This window comes from Melanotaenia boesemani, chromosome 2 (assembly GCF_017639745.1).
Source record: "Melanotaenia boesemani isolate fMelBoe1 chromosome 2, fMelBoe1.pri, whole genome shotgun sequence".
Classification (NCBI taxonomy): domain Eukaryota; kingdom Metazoa; phylum Chordata; class Actinopteri; order Atheriniformes; family Melanotaeniidae; genus Melanotaenia; species Melanotaenia boesemani.
This window is the reverse complement of record NC_055683.1, coordinates 11,493,188-11,515,595: the sequence shown is the minus strand read 5'-3', so window position 1 is coordinate 11,515,595 and position 22,408 is coordinate 11,493,188. Positions and strand designations below refer to the sequence as shown.

Genomic DNA, 22,408 nt, shown 5'->3' with positions numbered 1-22,408 from the left:
GCCACGTCCACGTCTATTACCTGTCCGAGGACACGTCCGGAAAAGTCGGGTTCGCGGACATGACGAAGGCTTCGTCACCGTTTCGTGGACGAAAGCGTCCACGTCCTGGAAAAGCCCATTCATTTCGTAAGGGAAAGTGGCAAAAACGGCCAAAATTCCCTTACTCTGGTAATCATGAAGTGCTTTGAGAGACTTGTTCTTCAGCACATCAAGGCCCATCTCCCCCCAGACTTCGACTCCCACCAGTTTGCATACCGCGCAAACAGATCCACTGAGGACGAAATAGCTGTAGCTCTTCACTCTGCGCTGAACCACCTGGAGCAGTAGCAGAGCTACGTCCAGATGCTCTTTGTGGATTACAGTTCTGCATTCAACACAATAATCCCGGACAGATTATGCACAAAAATGGACACTATTGGCCTCCCCCCTCTCACATGTGCCTGGATAAAGGACTTTCTAACAGACCGACCCCAGACTGTGAGACTAGGTCCCCACCTATCCTCCACCTGCACGCTGAGCATCGGCTCCCCACAGGGCTGTGTGGTGAGCCCCCTCCTGTACTGCCTCTACACCTACGACTGCAGGCCGGCCCACAATGACAACCTCATTGTCAAGTTTGCTGACAACACTACAGTGGTCGGACTCATCTCCGGGGGTGATGAGGCTGCCTACAGGGAGGAGATCCTGAAGCTGGCTGCTTGGTGTTCTGAGAACAACCTTGCTCTCAACACCAAGAAAACCAGGGAGATTATCATCGACTTCAGGAGGCTCAGCACAGACCCAGCCCCCCTCTACATAAACGGCGAGTGTGTGGAGAGGGTCCACACCATCAGGTTTCTTGGTGTCACCATCTCGGCCGACATCTCCTGGTCAGAGAATATTATGTCAATCACCAAGAAGGCTCAGCAGCGGCTACATTTCCTGAGAGTCCTCAGGAAGCACAAACTGAACTCAAACCTGCTGCTGACCTTTTACCGCTCATCCATCGAGAGCCTGTTGACATACTGCATCACAGTATGGTACGGCAGCTGCACTGTAGCAGACAGGGAGAGGCTACAGAGAGTTGTAAAGACAGCACAGAAGATCATTGGCTGCCCTCTCCCCTCCCTGGACATGGACATTTACACCTCCCGCTGCCTCAGCAGACAGCTCCCACCCTGGCTCTGATCTGTTTGCCCTGCTGCCCTCTGGGAGGCGCTACAGGTGCATCAGGACTAAAACAAACAGACTCAAAAACAGTTTCTTTCCAAAAGCAATAACTGCCCTGAACTCCTGCAGGACTTCAAATGTGAAATACTTGGGACACTAACGACATATGTGCATTACTTTCTGTCATGTGACATGTACAACATATCATAATATGTGCAAGAATACTTTGAATGTGCAATGTATTTTTCTGACTTGAATATGTTTCAGTGTAATTTATATATTTTCAAGTCGAACACTATATACATGTATAGTATACGGGTATATACATCATACATCTGCAAATAACTCAAGGAGTGTGCACATCTGTTTATTTTTGTAAATATTTTATACCTTAGATCTTTTATTTATTTAATTATCTTTTATACTGCTCTTTTTGCACTGACATTGGTGATGGCTTAATCTCATTGTTTATGTGTATAATGACAATAAACGGCATTCTATTCTATTCTATTCTTCTATTCTATCAGTGCATAGATTATCCCGGTCACCCGGCATGTTGGATATAGGCTCTGCCACGGACACTCCTACTCCTTCCCTGCATTCCCGCTCTTAGTCCCCTGAGTACTGATTATTCACAGCTGTGACCAGTTAACCCAACCAGCCTTAAATACACCAGCTTCACAGTCACTCCTTGCTTAACCTCATTGTGGTCCACCTCAACAGATGGACTCTCCTTCTTTTCCCTTCCCGGTCCCGACTCACCTGGTTTCTGAAGATCTCAAGTGCATCCACTGTAAGAGTATTGTGTACAATCTGTTCTTCATTAAAATCTGTAAAGATGTAATCTGTCTGTGTGAGGTCCTTCCTAACACTGGGTTTCAATTCTCATCGCTAGCAACATAGCAGCTCAAATTATCTGCCTGAACTAGCTCACAGGCATTTATTTCCCCATGAGATGTTTATTTTCTGTTGCTACTTTGATTACATTTCTTTGTTTTATTTCAAATCCTTCGAGTGAAATCCCAAGGCATTACCAACGGAGAGGCAGCTTTCCAACATATTCCACTGCAAATGTCACTTCTCAACCCCCCACATGTGTAGACGGAATCTGCTTTACTACTTTATTTGATACAAAAACAAATAATGTAATCATGTCAAGAAATAAATGAGCATGCCAGTATTATGAATTAGGAAATAAACATTTTTTTTACATCAAATAAATGAGTAAGTCATTGCAAAATAAGCATTTGTGTGTGTGTGTGTGTGTGTGTGTGTGTGCGTGTGTGTGTGTGTGTGTGTGTGTGTGTGTTTTGTTTATTTCTGTACTTCAGTATTATTCAATTGAAATTTTACCTTTCTTCTTCTTTGGTTCACAATGTCCAGGCTTTATTGCAGGCTGCTTTGCTGTGCTGTCATCATTCTTTCTCGAATGTTCAGCATCACCGTGTTCCTTTGGTGGATCACACTGAAAAATGTTTATACTGTATTTTAACTTTACTTTCACCCTGGTAGAATATTTTTGTCTTTAGAATGCTTTCAGTAAGAATCTGTAAAATTATACATTTTGCTCTGTGCTTCTCATTTGTTTTAGCTTGCCCTCTCATTGTTCCACAGGGCACTAAAATGCTGTGGTGCTTGTTTTTGGTTCCTGACCCTTAGGTGGGATGGAAGGGTTCCAGGAAGCTCTGGGCAGAGTCTGGTCAGCTCCTGCTTCCACAGCTGTTTTCCAGCTGCTCTCATCAAGGCTTCTTTTTTAAAGTTTGCAGAAGCAACCAGACCTTGCCAGATTGTCTTCACGTTTGGTAATTCAGACAACTTCTTTGCCTTGCCTATAATATACTGTACATTCCCTTTAAGTTGCCCGACTGCTCCTTTGTGTTTCCAGTTATCACCCCTGTCATTCTACCAACCTTGGTTTCAAACCCATTCACCAGCCACACCTTACTGCTGAACGTACCCACCTGCTGACTCATGATCAGCTACCTCCCACTCTGTTCCAGTAAGCTACTCTGTCATTTTTTAAATTTTTTTTTATTTTGCTGGAATCTTCACTAATCATCTCCTTTCCTCCCAGAGATGTGTACCTTGATTATTACTCTGTCTTCCAATCTCAGTCATTAAATAAACCTGGTCTTAATTCTTTCTCAGTTCTTGTATTTGCTTTTTCAGACAGATGGCTAGGATCAAGCCATTAGACCTTCAAAGCATCTAATCGCTATATTTTCCAATTTGGAAGCTTCAAATTAGAAAATTTTAGCATTGTGCTAGTAAAGTCTGACATGAATTTTTTATTTATTTGAAAGCTATTACATGTTTATTTTTACATTGGAAATATGTATCTGTAGGTGCCATAAGTCTAATTTGTGTACTTTGTGGTAATTTCATTTCATAATTGATTATATTTAGGTTTAACTGTTTAATTAATTAATTCCACTTAAAAAAGTTAATCTCTGTGACATTTATTGCTGAGTTATTATATATTTAATATTTGCACTATTATTGTTCACATAAATACCAGGGGTGGAACTTTAACATGTTAATTACAATTAATTACAAAAGAAATTAATGCATTTACTTGCAGTTTGCATTCCAAACAATGTGGAATTTGTCAGTATACAATTTCCAATACACTCAAAAAAGTGAACTCAGTGTGTTGTTGAGTAAAATAACTTTACTTGTGTGCAATTTAATAAACATTGCTGTGTTTGGGCTTAAAACATAGCCCACTCTAGTAAATATACCTTAAAGTTTATACTTGTTAAAGCAAAAGAAACAAGCTATGTGAATTCAACATAACACTGTTGAGTAAATTGCACAATCAACTCTGTACGCACTAAGAGTGTCCTAGAAGGCTTTCCGTAGGCCTGACATTGCACATGCTCAGAAGCTGCCTGGACTGACTCCATTTTGAAAGCAGTGCGGTATGCATTTTGGCGGGCGACTGTGGGAACTGCCTGGACTTGCATCCATCTCTGTCTGAGTAAGTATATTTATTAATGCGCTCTGTGATGTTCAAAGATTAGTAAGTAATGTTAATTAGCTAGTTAGCCAATTAACAAAATTGCCAGATGACAGACATACGTTAAATAATCGATTCGACTCTGTAATTGTAGCTTAGTAATCTCCTTCTTCTCCGAGTGCAACATTAAATTGGTTTAGTTTAATGGTATTTTATTGGTTACAGGTCATTGTTTGGGCATTAGACCTCTGTTGAACGGTGAGGTGGGCTTTAAAATAGTGGTGTTCATGGTTCTCAAGTTGAGGATAAAAAGTTTTTAAAACAGCTGGGTCGAAAAGCAGTGTTATTTGCTTGTAATTTAACTCCAGGCCATGAGGGCAACTGCTAACGGTAAGCTAGCAGAGTGACAGTTTTTTCCCCACCGACGTTTGAGTGAGTGGGTGATCAAGAGTGAGGGAGTGCCGGCTCTGTCAGAACAGACAGCACCGATTATTTATTAAGAGATGGCTCAGCATTTGAAAATTAGTAAGGCTTTGTAAGTATATATCATGAGGTACATTTTGTGATAAAATGAGTGCTGGGCACGTTAACGCGTTAATCGCACATTAATGCAACGCTTAATTAACTCCATTAATTTTTTAAATCGCTCGTTATTTTTTTTATTTATTTATTTATGTTTTTTTCTGGCCGCTGGCTTTGATGACAGAAACATGGCGTCCATGTCTCTCTTCCCTGCTGCAGCGGTGCATCTGATGTGATCAGGAGAGAGCGGGTTTATTAAAATGAAGAGACGTTTTCTGTCTGGAACTTAAGAAAGAAGAAGAACCGACGTTTCTCTTTGTCAAAATGCATGCAGATGGACAGAACATCGTAATTTTTGGACGGGAAACTTTTTATGTATTTTTTTTTTTTTTTAATAAATATGGTTTTAATTTATGCAAGACAGCAATGGTAAGACATGCTTTCTCACTTTTACAAATGTGAAGTATAAATCGGGTCTTCTTCTGCCTCTGGTTCGGTGAATCTTGGTCATATCGAGATGAAACTTCCAGCTGTGGAATCTGTGAGATGTGAGCTTTCAGTAGAGGAGCCGTTTATTCGTGTTCATGCCTTGGGGTGGACACGGGGAGACATCATCTGTGTTTACATATTTTTCAGACTTTGTGCAGCTGCTCTTTAAATAATTTGTTGTCTTAACTGTGTTTGTTGGTGATAGAAATGGTTTTACTGAGCTGGTAGCTGAGATTCTGGACTTTCTGTGGATACCACACATGTTTATATTTACATCTACAGACCTGACGCTACACCCGGAAACCAGATGTTAACCCTTAACTCCCGGTAACGGAGGCTGCAGGTGCAGTCAAACAAAAAATTAAAGTTTAGAGAATTTATATGCCAGAAACCTGGATAATGAAACACTAAAGGTGCATGGATGGAAGTTATTGTGCATATTGTGAATATTTCTCTCCTCACCATCTAGAAGCTGTGAGATTCTCATCCTGCTTTCTGTCTGTTCACCTGATGCTGATATTCATCACATATTGTTCCTTCTGTGTTTAGAAGGAAGCAGCTTCACAGCTTTAAATCCATCCTGCTGACTTTTTACCTTTTAATTAGTAAATCCTGAGGATTTCATCCTTCCTTGTCATAAATATTTAGTTTTATAAATATATATGAAGAAATATTTTAACTTTTGCTGTTTGAAGAGAAAACTGCTGCTAAATCTGTTTATGTGTTTAGTGCAGGGGTCTGCAGCCTTTCCAATCCAAAGAGCCATTTTTCCCTCAAACTACTTTAGAGACGCAAATGTTACGAGACTTTTCAAAAAGGCAAGTTAATATATATTTTTAATAAAGAGCCACCATAGGATGTTTGTAATTTTTGAAGAACCACATTTTTATTTTCAATTTTTAAGGTTTTAAAATAAAGAAAAACATAAAACCTTTTATAAAAAGAGGATAGACAGACTTTCTTGTAAGGGATGTAGATATGTGTGGAAAATGCTGTAAAAGAAAAAAAAAAGTCCCTGGTTTCCAACCTAATGACAAGAAAGATAGATTTAAAAAAATATTTTAGCCCCTTTTTTAGAGACATTGTGGAAGGTCCAGACAGACACTTACAGCTCCAGAGTCGCAGGTTGTAGACCCCTGATGTCGTGTTTGTAAACTAAAAGTTACTGCATTTTCTTTATATAGCTGTAGGCCTTCTTTTAAAGGAAAGAGACATTTTGCGCGTAACGATGCGATTAATCGCAGCATGTTATGCGATTAATCGCGATTTTAAAATTTTAATTGTTGCCCTGCACTAGATAAAATACAATGCAGTAGCTTTGAGCAAAGCAGAGAGTTTGAGAAATATGTCAGATATTGCTGTATACCGTGACACAAACGCAACTTTGCCAGTTATTCACCACTACCCTTGATGGCAAAATGTTTTAAAGTATCATTCGTTTTCCACCGCTACATAATTATTGCTGCTGTTGTGGTGCTGTGAGGCCAGTCGCCCAGGTGGTTTTAACCTTAGCCTTGGTTTAAGTGTGCGCGCTCTCAACCTAACATACAGCAACCATAGCAGCACGTCTGTGGCGGTGGCTAAATATAATCATTAATAGCTGAAATATAATAATCAGGGTACATGTCTGTTCTGATTAAGCACGTCAGTAGTGTAAAGGTCAAGCATATTTTCTTCCTCCTTCTGAATGTTGATGGGTTTGTTGTATATAGGTAATAATATTATTTTGTTAGGAACCATAATATTTGTGGTAATGTTTGACAGTACAGCTGTCAACATGTTGCAAGCTATAACTATTTTGTTATAAGTAATTACTGATATTAAATGGACTGTACCTCTGTATTACAGGTCTTCCCTACATTTCTGATATTCAGGACCAGACATTGTATTTGTTTGTGGCTCTTCAGTAGTGGTAAGTATTATGATGTAATTGATCCAAACTAACATGTTCACATTTTCACAGATCTAAGCAATAATGTAGCCTACACGGGGTGGTAATTTTCAATGTTGTGTTGTGTTTCATTTTCAGTATTATGAATGTGGAAGTGTAAAGAGTGTGCTGCCCAAGAACAAACCCGCTATCAATTATTGAAGCACTATAGGTTAAAACATGGCCCCTTTGGCCGCAAACACCCTTATCCATGCACATATTCCAATTGCCCATGTACATTTAAAACTTGGAATGCGCTCCGAAGTCACTTGTGTCGATCACATTTTGATCAGGCCTCTCAAACATCAGTAGATTGCACAACCTTTAGCTGCCACCATTGTTCAAATAGCCGCATTGCTTCCTTGAAAGAATTTTTAACTCATGTTAATAGCCACCTAAAAAAACTCGAAACTGTATGTTGCATTTTTGAAAACTGTTCCTTTCAAACAAATATTTATGGAACATATCAAACTCACAAGAACAGAAAACATAGTACATTTACACTGAATGATTTAAAAGCTGGAATTGTGAAAAATGCCACAGCAGATTCACTAAAGTGTTCTTTTGGGGGTGCATGTCTAAGAGATAGTAATGAGTCAGTTGATGCTGAACCTGAGGATAATGCATTGATCCCAGAACCTGAGAATGTGCCAGAAGTTATAGAACAAAAATTGGCATTTGTCTTATTAAAGTTGGAAAATTGTTTCCATGTACCAGCCTCAGCTGTCGATGAGCTGTTAAATGAGTTTCATTATTTGGTTGGTTCTGCTGTGGTGCCTGTAGCTGACAACATTCTTGACAACTTCTTCAGTGAACATAACTTGCAGGTTGATCACTTACTCGTCAAAGAGTTGAAGTCCACACTATCTTCATCTAACCCTTTATCAAAAGCTTTAGGCAAGGAAGGGCCATTATCGACTGCTTTTAAACGCAAGGGATATTATAGACGTCATTTTAATATTGTTGATCCAGTTGAGTTTATACTTGATGCAAAGGCCAAAAGAAGTTTTCAGTATGTCCCTTTGCTAAAGGTTTTGCAGCAGCTACTTAATCAAACAGATGTGCTTAGCAAGGTTATTGAAAAGAGAAGACTGCAACAGAGAGCGGGTGACCAGCTGCATTACACATCCTTTGAAGATGGTCAGCACTTTAAGAATAACGGATTTCTGTCAGGAGAGGAACTAAGAATCTCTCTCTGTTTATACATAGACGATTTTGAGGTTTGTAACCCCCTCGGTACATCACGGAAAACACACAAACTGTGTGCTGTCTATTGGATTTTGGGAAATTGGCCCCCAGGCAGCAATTCTTCTTTGGCCTCAATATACCTGGCTCTCATATGTAAATCCATAGATGTAAAGACCTTTGGGTACCACAGGATACTTGAGCCACTACTCCAAGATCTTGTTACCCTAGAGCAGCAGGGTGTTTTTGTCTCACATCTGGGTAAATTTGTGAAGGGGACACTTCTGTGTGTGATATCGGACAACCTTGCAGCACATGGAATAGCTGGCTTTGTGGAAAGTTTCTCTGGCCAGTATTTTTGTAGATTTTGCACCGCTCAGCGGGAAGAAACTCAAGTCAAAGAAGTAAAATCAGGTATATTTGCACTTAGAAACAAAGAACTTCAACAGTTGCATGTTAATTCTGCACAGGCAAAAGGAGGTACTGTTTTTGGTGTAAAGAAAGCTTGTATATTTACCGAGAGACTTGCAAACTTCTGTGTCACATCAGGGTATCCCCCTGATGTCGTTCATGATCTTTTTGAGGGCATAGTCCCTGTTGAACTTGCACATTGCTTGGGAGTTCTCATTTCAAAGAAGTTGTTTACACTTCTAGCCCTCAATAGTAAAATTAAAAACTTTCAATACAAGTGGGGTGCCCTAACTTAGTACCACATAACTTTGCACAACGGAAAACAGTTGGTGGTAACGCACACGAGAATTGGTGTTTGTTAAGATTGTTACCATTTCTGATTGGTCAGTTGATCCCTGAAGATGAACCAGCCTGGAAAGTGATTTTAGACTTAAAAGATATTGTAGAGCTGGTCATTGCACCTGTCCACTGTGATGAGTCTGTGGCATATTTGGAGTATAAGATCTCAGAGCACAGACAGCGGTACCAGGAAGTATTTCCAGGTGAGAGACTCTTGCCCAAACATCACTTTTTGGAGCACTACCCAGAAATGATAAAGCAGTTTGGCAATATCGTACATTTTTGGACAATGCAATTTGAGGCCAAACACAGTTTCTTCAAACAGGTTGTCAGACACACAAAGTGTTTCAAAAACATCACACTGTCTTTGGCGAATAAGCATCAGCTGATGATTGGCTACCACCTTTATACAAGGACTTATGATAGATCAGCCTTTGAGGTGACAAATGTCTCGTCAATTCCGGTTGATGTCATGAAAGAGGATGTAGTGCTTCATCTACAACAAAAATATCCTGATCTCACAACAGTTACTCTAGCACAGAGTGTCTCTTGCAAGGGCATACTATATAGAAATGGAATGATTATTGTGCATGGATCAGTTGGTGGATTGCCTGAATTTGTGGAGATACTTCAAATGTGTATATTGGAAAACACATTAATCTTCATATGCAGAAAATTAGCATCATGGTACATGGAACACTACAGGGCATTTAAGATTCAGGCATCCTCAGCAACAGAGATTGTTTTGGCTGAATTAAGTGAACTGATTGACGACTATCCTCTGGTTGACTACCAGTGTGGAACCCGTCGCATGGTCACCCTTAAAAGATACATACACGTGTCTGGTAATTATTCTTGATTATTATTTGATGCTGACTGTCATTAAGATAATACAGGTTAAAAGAATACATAAGGTAGCTCTTCAGAGACAACTATTTTACACAGAAACACGAGTTAAAAATTTGAGCCAGAATCAATCAAGTACAAGTTTGATAATGAAATAAAGCAGAAGAAGATGTTGAGTTACTTGAGGATCCACAGAGTTGCTATTTAGCTTGCTATTCATGGCAAAGTGTGTTTAAGACAGAGTTGCACATGAGCAGAGCAAGTCAGTTATGTTCCCTGGTGGTGTGTTTTTTAAATCGCAATTTACTATATTTTTTTAATAAACCCCCTGCTGCAAAATGACCGTTTTATACCACTCTAGAAATTAAGTGAAATGCGGTTGTTGTAGTGATACTGATGATAAATGTGTACTCAGTAGACTTTTATTACATATAGTTTAATCATTTTTTTCTGCTTTTCTTCAGAGTAACCTGTCAAGAAACATGGGATCAGCAGTTCTTCGTATCATCTTTGGAGAAAACGACTCTTCTAAAATAAGTTTGCCTTCAGGAATACCTGATTCTATTGAGGAACTAAAAAATGAGATAAAGAGACAATGTGAGGTGTCAGGTGACTTCAGACTGCAATACAAGGACATGGACTTTGATGAGTTCATAAATCTGCAGTCTATATCAGATATCCAAAACAAAGCAACTCTCAAAGTGATTTACCTCTCAAGTACTTTGTCTTCAAGTGACCTTTGCATGTCTTCAGTGGAACCTAGCCTGGATGAGGCTGCTTCTGCTTCGTCTGTGGACACTGACATTCTTTCATCTCCTGGCTCATCATCTTGCTCATCATCGTCATCCCTCAGATCTGAGCCATGGCCAGACGTCTTCCCTATACCTGAGTTTGCTCATGATGTTGAACTGCAGCTCCAGCGTGCAAATACTGACTTTCAAACTAATGGTATCCTTTTCAGTCCAAGTCCAAGCATGAAATCATGCATTCTTGAAAGTCTGGCATCCCAGATAATCAAATACAAAGCTTATCCATCCAGTGCTGATTTTGATGCCATGAGTGAAGCCCTTGTGAAGAAACACCCATGTTTAAAGGAGCAGGGTTCTGTTTCAGGCTTTTATGGGTGGAAAATAAGCTTAAAATATAAGATGGCAAACTACAGGACAAAGCTGCACAATATTGGATGCTCTGAGCTGAATCTGAATTCCTTCAAGCGTAAACAAGGTGTTCCACGCACGTCTCCAAATCAAGTGAAGAAAGCTAGGAGAGCAGAGGTAAACTATTGTCCAGATTATCCAGCAGGACAATCCCAAGAGAGCCTTGAAGAAGAGAGGCTGGCACTATTGTCTGAAGTGAGAAAGAGTAACAACCAACAGGTGGTTAAGGAAAAAATGGAAAAGACATTTGCTTACAGGCGTCATGAGGTGATTGAAGATAGGCCTATTATTGCCGAATTGAAAAGAAGGTGGCCAGCTCTTTTCTTTGAGCATGAGGTGAGTCATAACTTAAGTTATTTTTACATTAATGTTGTTTTTCAAACATAAAAATTATAATGTTAATTGTCCAGAAAAAGCATTGTGTGATGTAACACACTAAATTCTTTAACCTCCAAAATTATAATTGAGGGATCTCCCTTATACTTTATTGTTAAATGTGTGTAGGTGGAAGCTGAGTTTATTCGCATCACCACTGTCCCACTGAGACCGACATTTATGCACCAGTTGGATCATCACTCCACAAAGCTCATGACAATCTTCAAAAGGAAGGGAGGAGCAGCAGGACGCAAAATAAGGAGCATCATGGCTGACTTGGATAAGGTATTTTTTCAATTTTAAAAATATTTTTGATGGTGATTCTGAACTGAATAGCTGGTTATTCTTACTTCACACAGTTATAAGCTTACCTACGGGTTTGTATGTTTCACAGTGTGATGTTAGATAGGATAATAGACATTGTAAAGTGGCTCCATTCACTGCAAACTATAAATGTGCACACATTTGTGGTCATGTAAAGAAAAACAGAAAAAACATGATTTGTTTATTTTATTCATCCAACTCAAACAGATGCACATCCCACCAGGCCAAACATACCTAAACTTGCCTGTACATAAATTTAAAAATGCATAGCAAAAGCTAGTAGCCACACTTTGGTGTAAGAGTGATAATCTTTAGGGTCGATTGCTTCACAAATCCAATAACTACGTCACCTCTTTAACCCTCCTGACATTGTTCCCTTATTCCCCTGTAGAATGCTACCATTGAAATGAGAAGAGCCTGTGTTCTCAAAGCACTAATGGTTTATCTAAATGAGGACCCTGAAAATCTCATAAAAGAGTATTTGGTAAGTATTTTCATGTCTGATGCTATTGTACTTTCTTTCCAGAAACTTAAAACATGTGTTATAACTCAAGGTTTATTGTTTTGTTTTAGGACGTTGAAGACCACCAGGACTCCATGGACCAGACAGTCCTTGGAATTTTTGCCATGAAGAAGGAGGGTGCCGAGCCTAAAGATGATCTGGAGGATGTGGGAATCATCATTGAAGGTGTGGAAGTGCTCCATGAGCTTGATAATGTTGCAAATGCAGTCGCCATTTTGTTTGGACTCACATACGCACTGGACTTGAGCTATCCAAAAACACTGATGTACACATTTGAGGTTCTGCAAAAAGTTGTGATGGGACTAGATGGCAACAAACTCTCAACAAAGGCCCAAGTGCTAAAGAACAAACAGTTTGAAGGGACATTTTAGAGATGTTTTGTGTTGAAGGAAGGATTCCTTCCCAAGTCATATGGTTCATAATGTATTTGCCCGTTCCTCACTGAATGTGGTGGATTTCCTTTCTTTTTCTTTTTTTTAAGCATTTGTGAATTAATTTTATAATTGCATAGAGTTTTTTTTTAAAGCCCTACGTGCTGATGTGACAGGGCGGAAGCAATTATTTTGAAATATTTGTTGTATAACTTGTTTACTCCATTCACGATGGTTTATCTTAAAAAGAAAAGTGAGTATATAAGGTTTCATGGTGTTACCATGATTGTTAGAGGAAAAGGGTGTAAGTCCTGTAATTGAGAGCAGGTTCGACTCTTTAACTCAGGAGCTGAATTCAGAGCTTTGATCACATCTTCAGCAACGAGAATCTGTCCTCTTACCAGCTGAGCTGCTTCAACTTCACATTCATCCGTCTTTTCATGGATAATTAAACATGTAAATACATAAAAACATCTATAGAAGTATCAATGAATAAAAATACCACTGAAAAATGTACTTGTTTTGCTATGCTATGTATAATATCAATACTTTAAAATTTCCAGATTCTTTGAACCTTTTTTTTTCTCTTTTTTACTATCCCATAAACATTGTCACGATTTACAACTAATTTTATTTACATTAATTTATTCTGAATGCATTTAATTGGCATGTTTTTTATTGAATGAAATATTTATTTTCAGTATTTATATATTTAATTATAAATTAAACAGCTCTTCATACATCACAGCTTCACAATGGAGCTACAAAACCACAAAACCTTTATTCACTGCTATCTGGAACTGAACAATCCAGTATTTCACATTATGATTAAATTGTCAAGAGCTAAGAGTTTTCTTTACATTAACATACGTGTACATTTACACGTGTGTAGTAATCCTAACCACCTGAACTGACTCACCTTATAATACGTACAGAAGTCAGATTTATTAAGTAAGAAATATATAAAAGATAAAACTAGTTCTCTCCTGCCTTGGAAATGTTTTAACTCCCCTTGAGGAGCTTTATGGATATAATGTGACAGGACAGCAGAGGTGAGGACCCAAACGCAGACTGATGAGGCAGGAGACAAACCAACGCCATTATCCAGGATTTAATATCAAGGAACAACGAAACCGATACAGACTGAACACGAAACAACAACAATGATCTGGCATCGAGTCAGAGAAACCAAGGCGTAAATAAACAGAGGACGACTAACAGGGAACAGGTGAAGTGAGGGAGCAAACAGACCAGGTGAACTAACGAGCCGCAAACAAAACACACAACACACACGGGAACGAACAAAACTGGAAACTAAAGTAAACATGACAAAACCAAGAACATCACCTATGACCACGACATATAAGGCTCCTCTGATACTTCAGTATTATTCATTTCTTTTAGTAGTTTTTGCTGAATAAAGATTTAAAAGCTGGACCTGACACAGAATATGAAAGAAAGGAGCCCTGAGAGGACTTTGTTGTAAAGAGCTGCTGTACAAATAAAGCTGGATTGAATTAAACAGAAGAGAAAAGGAGAGTAAAAAGTGGAGAGAGGACAAAGATAGAAACAACAGAAACAATAGAACAACCAGCTGCAACACCGGTAGAGAAACAGAAAACATCCTACGGCCTCTATATGAAAACACAGCAGACAATCATCAGGAGCACCTGCAGAAAGACACACTGAACACCATGAAAACAGCAGCAGAAAGTGTGTGTGTTCTACTATTCTTACACTTATACTTCACAGTCTGGACGGGGCTCAGCTTACATGCATGTTGTACTTGTATGATGGAGCATGTTACAAAGAAACTTCTAGAAAAAACTAAACATGTTGCTTTGCGTTGCTCGTTGCTGTTACACACTGGATGATCAGACACATGTGGAACTAACAGTTCTGGTCTTTCCTACGTTTCTCAGGCCTCCATCTATTGGTGCTTTTATTGTCATTAGTTGAATTTATTTCAGCCAGTGATGAAAATAAAGAAGCTTTGTTAGGCGTCATTCACACACAAACATGCAACAGAATGAAAGATGAAATCACAACAAACATCATCATCTGTTCTACAGTTTTTCTTCCTCTAACTTTATACCATAAAACAATAATAATAAATTCTATAAAGTCCTTTGTGCTGAATTAATTTAAGGTAAATTCTCTCCTGGAGCATTAGAAGCACTGCTAGGTATGCGGCATAATGGAGTGAATAAAGAAGATTTATGGTCCTGTTAACAGTTCTTGGCAGAGGTTGGTCACCACCATGCACCTCTGGAGGAACGTCAGTGTGTCTTCAGGTGTCTCGGGTTTGCCAGCTTGAAGACAAAGTCAGTGCAGAAGGCAGAGATGATCCCTTCCTCAACATCGTCTGCTTTCACAACGTTTGGCGCTCTTTTGGTGAAGAAGGACATTTTCCAGTCTTGACCAGTCAGGAGAATATTTGTGTGTGGAGATGGAAGGTCACGCTACAATCACACGGAACAAACACAACAAACCACATTAGAGCTCATTTTTTAATTCTTTGTAAAGTAAATAAACTGTTTAGTGTGTAGTCAAATGTAATTAAATAATAAAAAGTTTATGTTTCCTTTTTAACTATTTCTGTTTTAATTGCATAATTTCAGTCATACAATCAATAAGAAAAGTTAACTTGCTAACTTTGTTGTGTGTGTTTGGTTCAGTTAAACACCACATGTCTGCATCAGAGTCTCCAAGAGGGATAAAAAGGTTCATGTTCTCCTTATAGACGTATGGGAGAAATATAAAGAGTCAATACCTGCAAGAGAAACAATACATTTAACATCTAAACCAGGTTTTAATGCTGGAAATTCTTGTTTCTGTATTTCAAAGGTTTCAGAAAGCTGAAGACAGCAAGAGGGTGATGTAGAGAAAATGTTGCTTCACTGGTCTGGGCGACATGGTTTAATATGCACCTGTTAACTCCTGGTAACTCTTCAACGAGAGCCTCCTCTCTGGCCTCCAGGTACAGCTGGTATGGCAGAGATTTCTCTGGAGGCAGGTGAAGCACTTTTTGCAGACGCAGTCAAATCTTTGTCACTTCTTTCCCAAAGCTGGATGTTTTCGCTCCACTTCATCACAAACCTGCAGCTGAAGAAATATCAAACTGTCTTCAGTTTTACAATAATTGTAAATTTGTCCTCAACTAATCTGTGGTTCAGTACAGCCGAAGAAGGTTTGTAGAGATGGTTTCTGTAGAAATTGGCCCAGCAGCTTACTATTTAGACTAAAATCAGTTTAGAAAATATTTCTGTGAACCTGAAACAGCTACACGTCAAAGAAAGGCCCAGAAAAATAAATAAAAATTAAATAAATGCTAAAACACTGGCTCTGTAACTGTTGAAACTTCATTTACAACGTGAAGGACTGAAAGTGAGAAAGTTTCAGCAGGAAGAGAAAGGGAAGGAGCAGAAACAGCTGAGTTTGTGTCCACATGGGGACGAGTTTAAGTGTAGCCATAAAAAATGTCCAGTGTTTGGACATTTTGTCCTCATACAAGCAGCATTTTGGAAGCTTGTTAACACTCATTTTTGGAAGCAGGTCCCAAAGTGAATTAATCTGAAAGATCCATAGTTTTGTTTCTGCGTCTGTAGGAGCCAGTTTTAAGTATCTGTATATATCTTGTTTGGCCACCAGGGGGCAGCCTATATAAGCAGGAACCTTCCTGCAGGAGACAGCAGGGCCGGAGTGGGACTCATTTAATGCCTCAGACCGGCCGCTTCAGATCACCACCTATTATTATTAAAATCATGTAATTATAACCTTACATGTTACGTCTACAAGAGCACAATGTTCTGTAAAACCTGGTAATTCAGTATAATTTTCTACAATATTTCTAATCCAGTGTAAGAAAGGGTTGCTTCACTATGTAGATTTATTTCAACATGAGTCCTCATCTCCAACATTATTCTTTACATCCTTTCAACAACATCAGAATCTAGATTCTGTTTCAATAAGTGTTCACAGATATTCAAACCTTAAAAAGAATAAATAGAATATTAAATAAGAAAAAATAAAAAGTGTTGAAGTTTATGAAGTTTTATTAAACATGGTTTAGAAGCTATTAGAAAATAATTTTGTTTTTCTCAATAGAAATGATGAAATCTCCATTAAAATATGAATCAATCTGAATTAAACTACAAGGGAAGTTTATTTGTACTATAACACATTTCACATACGAGACAATTCAAAGTGAACATAAAACATTAAAATCATTACAAATGCTGCAAGAAAGCAGAAAAGACAGAAACAAACAGCAAAAATCAACAATAAAATGATAAATTAAGTTAAAATGATTAAAAGCCAGATAAGTTAAAAGTTAGCTGCAGATTTCATGCATAGGTGCAGGAGAAAAGAAATGTTTTTAACCTGATTTAAAGTGTCTACGTTTGTGTAGTGATGTGATGTATAAATTTAGTAGCGCTGTCGCTGTATAACGCTGGGAGGTACAGAGAAGAAGTTCTCCAGAGAAAATGTGTGTTCTGAACAGCACGTTAGCTGTACGTTGTGGAGATTCCTGTTATAAAGTCATGTAGTACTTCAAAACGTGTCAAGTTTGGTGGAAGTTTAATCTCCACTGGCAGTTTGTTCCACTTGTTTGCAGGATAACAGCTAAATGCTGCTTCTCCATGTTTAGTCTGGACTCTGGTCTGGACTAGTGGACCAGAGTCTACGGATGTCAGAGCTCCGCTAGGTTTATATTCTCTGAATTTATCCCAGATGGATTCTGGGCCTAGACTACAGCGTTCTTTGTCTTTCCAGGACGAGCTGTTAAAGACCAGCTTCAGCCAGACTGTGTGCTATATCTCTCATCAACCAGCAAGACAAGACTGTGTTGTGTTCAAGGGACAGACTGCATGTGGGACACTCTGCACACAACATGCAAAAACACATGAACAGGAGTTAACAGGTGCATATTAAATGATATGATCCATACCAGTGACATAACCCTGCTGCTGTTTCCAGGTGTGTGAAGCTTTGAACTCCATGTGTTACACACGGGAGAAATTCAGCCATGCTCCTCTTCATGAAAGGCTTTATTCATGCTGATCCCTGGAAGGACGAGGAACAGTATAGATCAGCGGTGGATGCTGTCAGCTGTTCTGCCTGACCGGCTACTTCCTCTAAGAAATTCCAGCTCCGGACCGGTCACCCCCATTAGTAGAGCGCTACTGCCACCTACTGGTGGAAAGCAGCGCAGCTATCCTCTCTAAAGCAGCTACAGATTAACTGGAACATAAACATATGTAGACGTCCGAGTACGGATCTCACCTGGAACCACAAGGAACAGTATAGACCTGCGTCCCAATTCAGGCTCTGAACACGTTTTAGATTTTATAACAGAAAACATTTTACATATAAGATGCAACTTAAACAGCTTCAACTGAACAAGGCCGAAGACAACAGATACAAACGTGGAGTTTTTATTTATTTTATTTTACATAGAAAAATGAAATAATGTGCAGTTTCTTCAAAATATCAAGAGTTCTTGTTGCTTTCTGGTTCTTCACATTTTCAGCTGAGCTGGTTTAAGATTTCAGATCCACAATAAAAAGATTAAAAAGGTTTAGATCCAGAACATTTACACTTGTGGACATGAAATCTGCCAAGAATGATTAATAGCTGAATAACAGAGTTTACATCACTGACAATCCTTTCAATATAAAATATAAGATGAAAACATTAATGTGGATATTGATGTTTAACTGAGCCCAGACGAAGCTTTCCATGTCGGACCAGAACTGTTTGGTGGGAACACGTTGGAAAATATCTGGAAAATTGTCTCTTTGTTAGCTTTGCAGAACACACAGGCATCATCAATATTTATCTGGAATCTTTGAAGTGTTTCCTGAACAGGAAAAATCTGAAGTTAAACCTTAAAAGAAACTTCTTCCAGCTTGTTGTTAATCCAGTAATTATGAAGAAGTTTAGCAGCTTTTTCCCTGTAAAGCAGCCGTGGTAGAGTCCCAGAAGAACTCTGCAGCAGCTGGAAGTGAACCGGACGCTTCATTCCTGATTTATTTGTTGCTCCAACGTTTGTCTGTGAGATCAACATCAGCCATGAAAACGTTGTTAAATTCCGTGTTAATCTCTGGGAATGACGTGTTCTTCAACATGTGACGAGCCTGCAGGAGCTGCATTTAAGACAACAGCCAACTCTTCAGCTGTTCCAGGTCAATGACTTTTTTAAGGAATTCTGAATGTCAGAAGTCCCGTTTTTATCCAACAACTGACCTACAAACAGAATTCCTTTTACACACCATGTCGGATAAAACAGATTTATTCTGATAAAGAAGTCCTTGTTGTTCCAGATATAACATCTACGGGGCTGAAGTTATGTTTAGAAACCAATAACCAGATAAAAGAGCTTGTTTGTGGAAGTCAGCCGGATTTAAAGGAATTTTACCAACAGAAAAATGACCTTTCAACAGAAAATTAAAGCCACCAGGATGATTAAACAGAGAAGCTGGAAAAGCGTTCCAGATGCTGTCGGGTTCTTCAGAAATTCCAGAATCCGTTTCATTTTAAATGTGTTGTTTAGGGAGTTAAAGTCCAGAACCTCTAGACCTCCTTGTTCCCTACAACCTCTGATGAAGTCTTTCCTGAGATAACGGGCTTTTTCCTCCACATGGCATCATATAGTATTTATCCAGTTCTTTAATGATGTTTTGGGATGTGAAGTGACGATGAGACATTTATAGATCTGGATTTACCTTCTGCTTTAGAAATGAAGACTCTGCCACATAGAGAGAGATCTCTCATTAACCAAGAACTCACTTTAGATCCTGTTTTTTCAATAACTGGATTAAAATTTAAGTTGTAACGTTCCTGTTTATCTTTACAAATTATAATTCCAAGATGTGTCACTTCCTCATTAACTGGTATTCCAGCGTAATGGGACCAGTTCCAGTTTTCCAGAGGAAACTAAACAGATGTGTCTACATCCATTTGAACCCTGATACATCACTAAATGAATTTATACAACTCACTGCGCTTACTATGTGATGATGATCCCTTAAAAAACTGCCGTATCATCAGCGAGCTGACAGGTTTTAAACTCCTTACCTACAGCAGGAATTCCCAGAAAAGGGGACGTTTTGATGTGGGTGCCATTATTTGTGCTACTAGCAGAGAAAGAAAAGGAGATCCAGGGCAGCCTTGTCTACGTGGAATAATGAATCTGGTTGATGAGCCAGATTTCAGTTTAACAGAACCAGAACAAACATTATATAAAGTCCCAACTGCATTATGGAAATAATTCCCACATCCAGAGAAGGAAAAGATTTTACAATAAAGTTCTGCTCCGTGGTGTGAAAGGCTTTGTAAGAAGCGATGAGCAGAATGAAGCTTCCATCAGGTAAAAGGTGATTGTAATCTATCATGTCTGATATTAAACGGATGTTGTTGCTAATGAGCCTTTTCTCCATAAAACCAGATGCTCTTCGTCTGTTTTCTGACTCCAGCCGTGTTTAAGTCTTCCAGCAACAATCCGAGCAAATAACTTTCATCATTGTTCAGTAAACTGACGGCTCTCCAGGTTTCACTCTGGAATTTATCCGTGTTTGCTTTGGGAATTAGTGGGATTATCCCTGTTTTAAGGTGGGGGGGGGGTCACCTTTTCCAGCGGCTTCTTGGAATCCAGCTAGTAAGAAGGAGGAAGTTTATCAGTGAATCTTTATAAAACTCCCAGTCAGGCCGTCATTTCCGGGAGTTTCATTTTCTTTCAGATGTTCCACACATTCCACACGTTCTGGTAAGGAAATCTGTCCATCACAAATATCTCTAAATTCCTCATTTAGGTTTTAACATGAGTAGAAATGTTGTTTAAAAAGTTTCTGAGTCAGAAGTTGTGGGGCTGAAGAGCAGAACTTCTGATAACAGCTGGCCACATGTTTGGAGATTACATCCTGGTCACTGGGAACGTTCCCGTTTACCATCACGTTACTTACTGGAGCATATTCAGCGTTCCACTTTTCTAATCCAAGAAAATATTTAGTATTTTCTCTCCCTGCTCCATCCGTCTGCGTCTGGTTGTGATAAAGGCGGCTTTGGTTTTGTCCACATACATGTTGTCTAACTGGCTTTTAATAAACTCAGATGTTCTGTCTCCTGCTCATTAAGCTTCCATTAGTTTTCTTTTCATAATTTACTTTTGCTTCAATAATGTTTGATTCATTTTCTCTTTTTCAGGGTTCCCGCGGGTCCTTAAAAAGTATTAAAAAGCCTTAAATTTAAATCTGGAAAATCAAGGTCTTAAAATGTCTTAAATTTGCATAAATTTTGTTGTAGGTATTAAATTATAAGCTGGTGCGCTTAAGACTGACGGCAAAGCAAAGTGCCACACCATGAAACATTATTTAGTGTTGTGTCAATGAGATTTCATGATATAAATACGGCTTTACGGTACGTCGGCTACACACTCTGATGTCACGCGGGGATGCATATAAAAGAATGTCGGCGCGACACGTACGGTACGTTCAAAGATGGGGAAGTGCAAGTTTAACGTGAAGTGGATGGACGAGGAGGCCTTTCGAAGGTGGTTGATACCGACCGAAAACGACCATGAAGCAAAGTGCAAATTTTGCAGAAAGACTTTTTCGTTGGGGAACATGGGGCTCAAAGCTGTTGAGTCGCACATGAAAGGAGGGAAACACCAGCGGTACGAAGCAGCAGCTAGTCATAGCGGGAACAGGCTAATCCCCGCATTGCTGGCAGCACCATCTAAAGACTCTCCAATTTCAGACGGCACCTCTCAGTCGGATATGGTAAAATTCATGTCACCGCCAGACACACAAAAGGCAGAGGTACTGTGGGTTCTCCACACTGTGACGAGGCACAATTCATTTAAATCCAATGAGGACATACGTGACGTCTTTGCTGCTATGTTCCCTGATTCCCAGCTTGCAAAATCATTCACGTGTGGTGAAAATAAAACGGCATATGTCGCCAAATATGGCATCGCTTCATTCATCAAGAAGGAGCTATCACGTAGCATTTCTGAGAAGCCATATGTTGTCATGTTTGACGAAAGCATGAATAAAACGACAAAGAGCAAACAAATGGACCTTCCTTTACGGTTCTGGACTACTGATGATGAGACTGGCACACACCATGTCATCTCCCGCTTCTATGGGTCAGAGTTCATGGGTCACTCCAGGGCCGAGGACATCATGGCTCATTTCAAGGTAAGTTATATATGTTTAATATATAAATAAAATCACACAAATGGAACAACCCAACTTAAACTTAGGTGGTCTTGGCATATTGAATAAATAACTTTTTTAATTTATTTGTATTTACAAATGTCCAGGAAGGTACAAAGGAGTTGGATCTGAACAACATGGTCTCACTGTCAATGGATGGGCCTTCTGTTAATTGGAAATTTGTTGAACTCTTACAAGAGGAACACCGAGAGCAGTGTGGTGGAGGCCAGCTACAAATGACTGGGAGTTGTGGCCTTCATACTATGCACAACTCGTTCAAGAATGGCTTTGCGGTTTGGCAAGTTGAGAAAGTCTTAAAAGCCCTGCACTACCTGTTTCATTGTGCACCTGCAAGGAGAGAAGACTTTGTATTAGTCACCAAGTGCAATACATTTCCTCTGCCATTTTGTGGACATCGATGGCTGGAAAACCTGCCGGCAGTGGAGAGAGCCATTGAAATTTGGCAATATATCATCACCTATGTGGATCAGGTCAAAGCCAAGAAACTCCCCAATCCAAGGTCATCGTCATATGACACTATCGCAGAAGCCCGGATGGATCCCTTGATCCTAGCAAAGTTGCACTTCTTCATGAGTGTCTCAAGAAGTTT

General features: G+C 39.3%; 2 long non-coding RNA genes across 2 annotated transcripts; both read right to left on the bottom strand.

Annotated features, from left to right (window-relative positions):
- Positions 1-1,199: 1,199 nt before the first annotated feature.
- On the bottom strand, positions 1,200-22,192 carry LOC121655617. The gene is made up of 3 exons (XR_006013253.1): positions 22,178-22,192; positions 7,445-7,453; positions 1,200-1,305 (listed from the first exon to the last, which is right to left on the bottom strand). It is a non-coding gene; the product is annotated as an uncharacterized LOC121655617 (long non-coding RNA).
- LOC121655354 lies at positions 15,198-17,616 on the bottom strand. Its single transcript, XR_006013175.1, has 3 exons — positions 17,532-17,616; positions 15,511-15,685; positions 15,198-15,353 (listed from the first exon to the last, which is right to left on the bottom strand). It is a non-coding gene; the product is annotated as an uncharacterized LOC121655354 (long non-coding RNA).
- Positions 22,193-22,408: the final 216 nt, after the last annotated feature.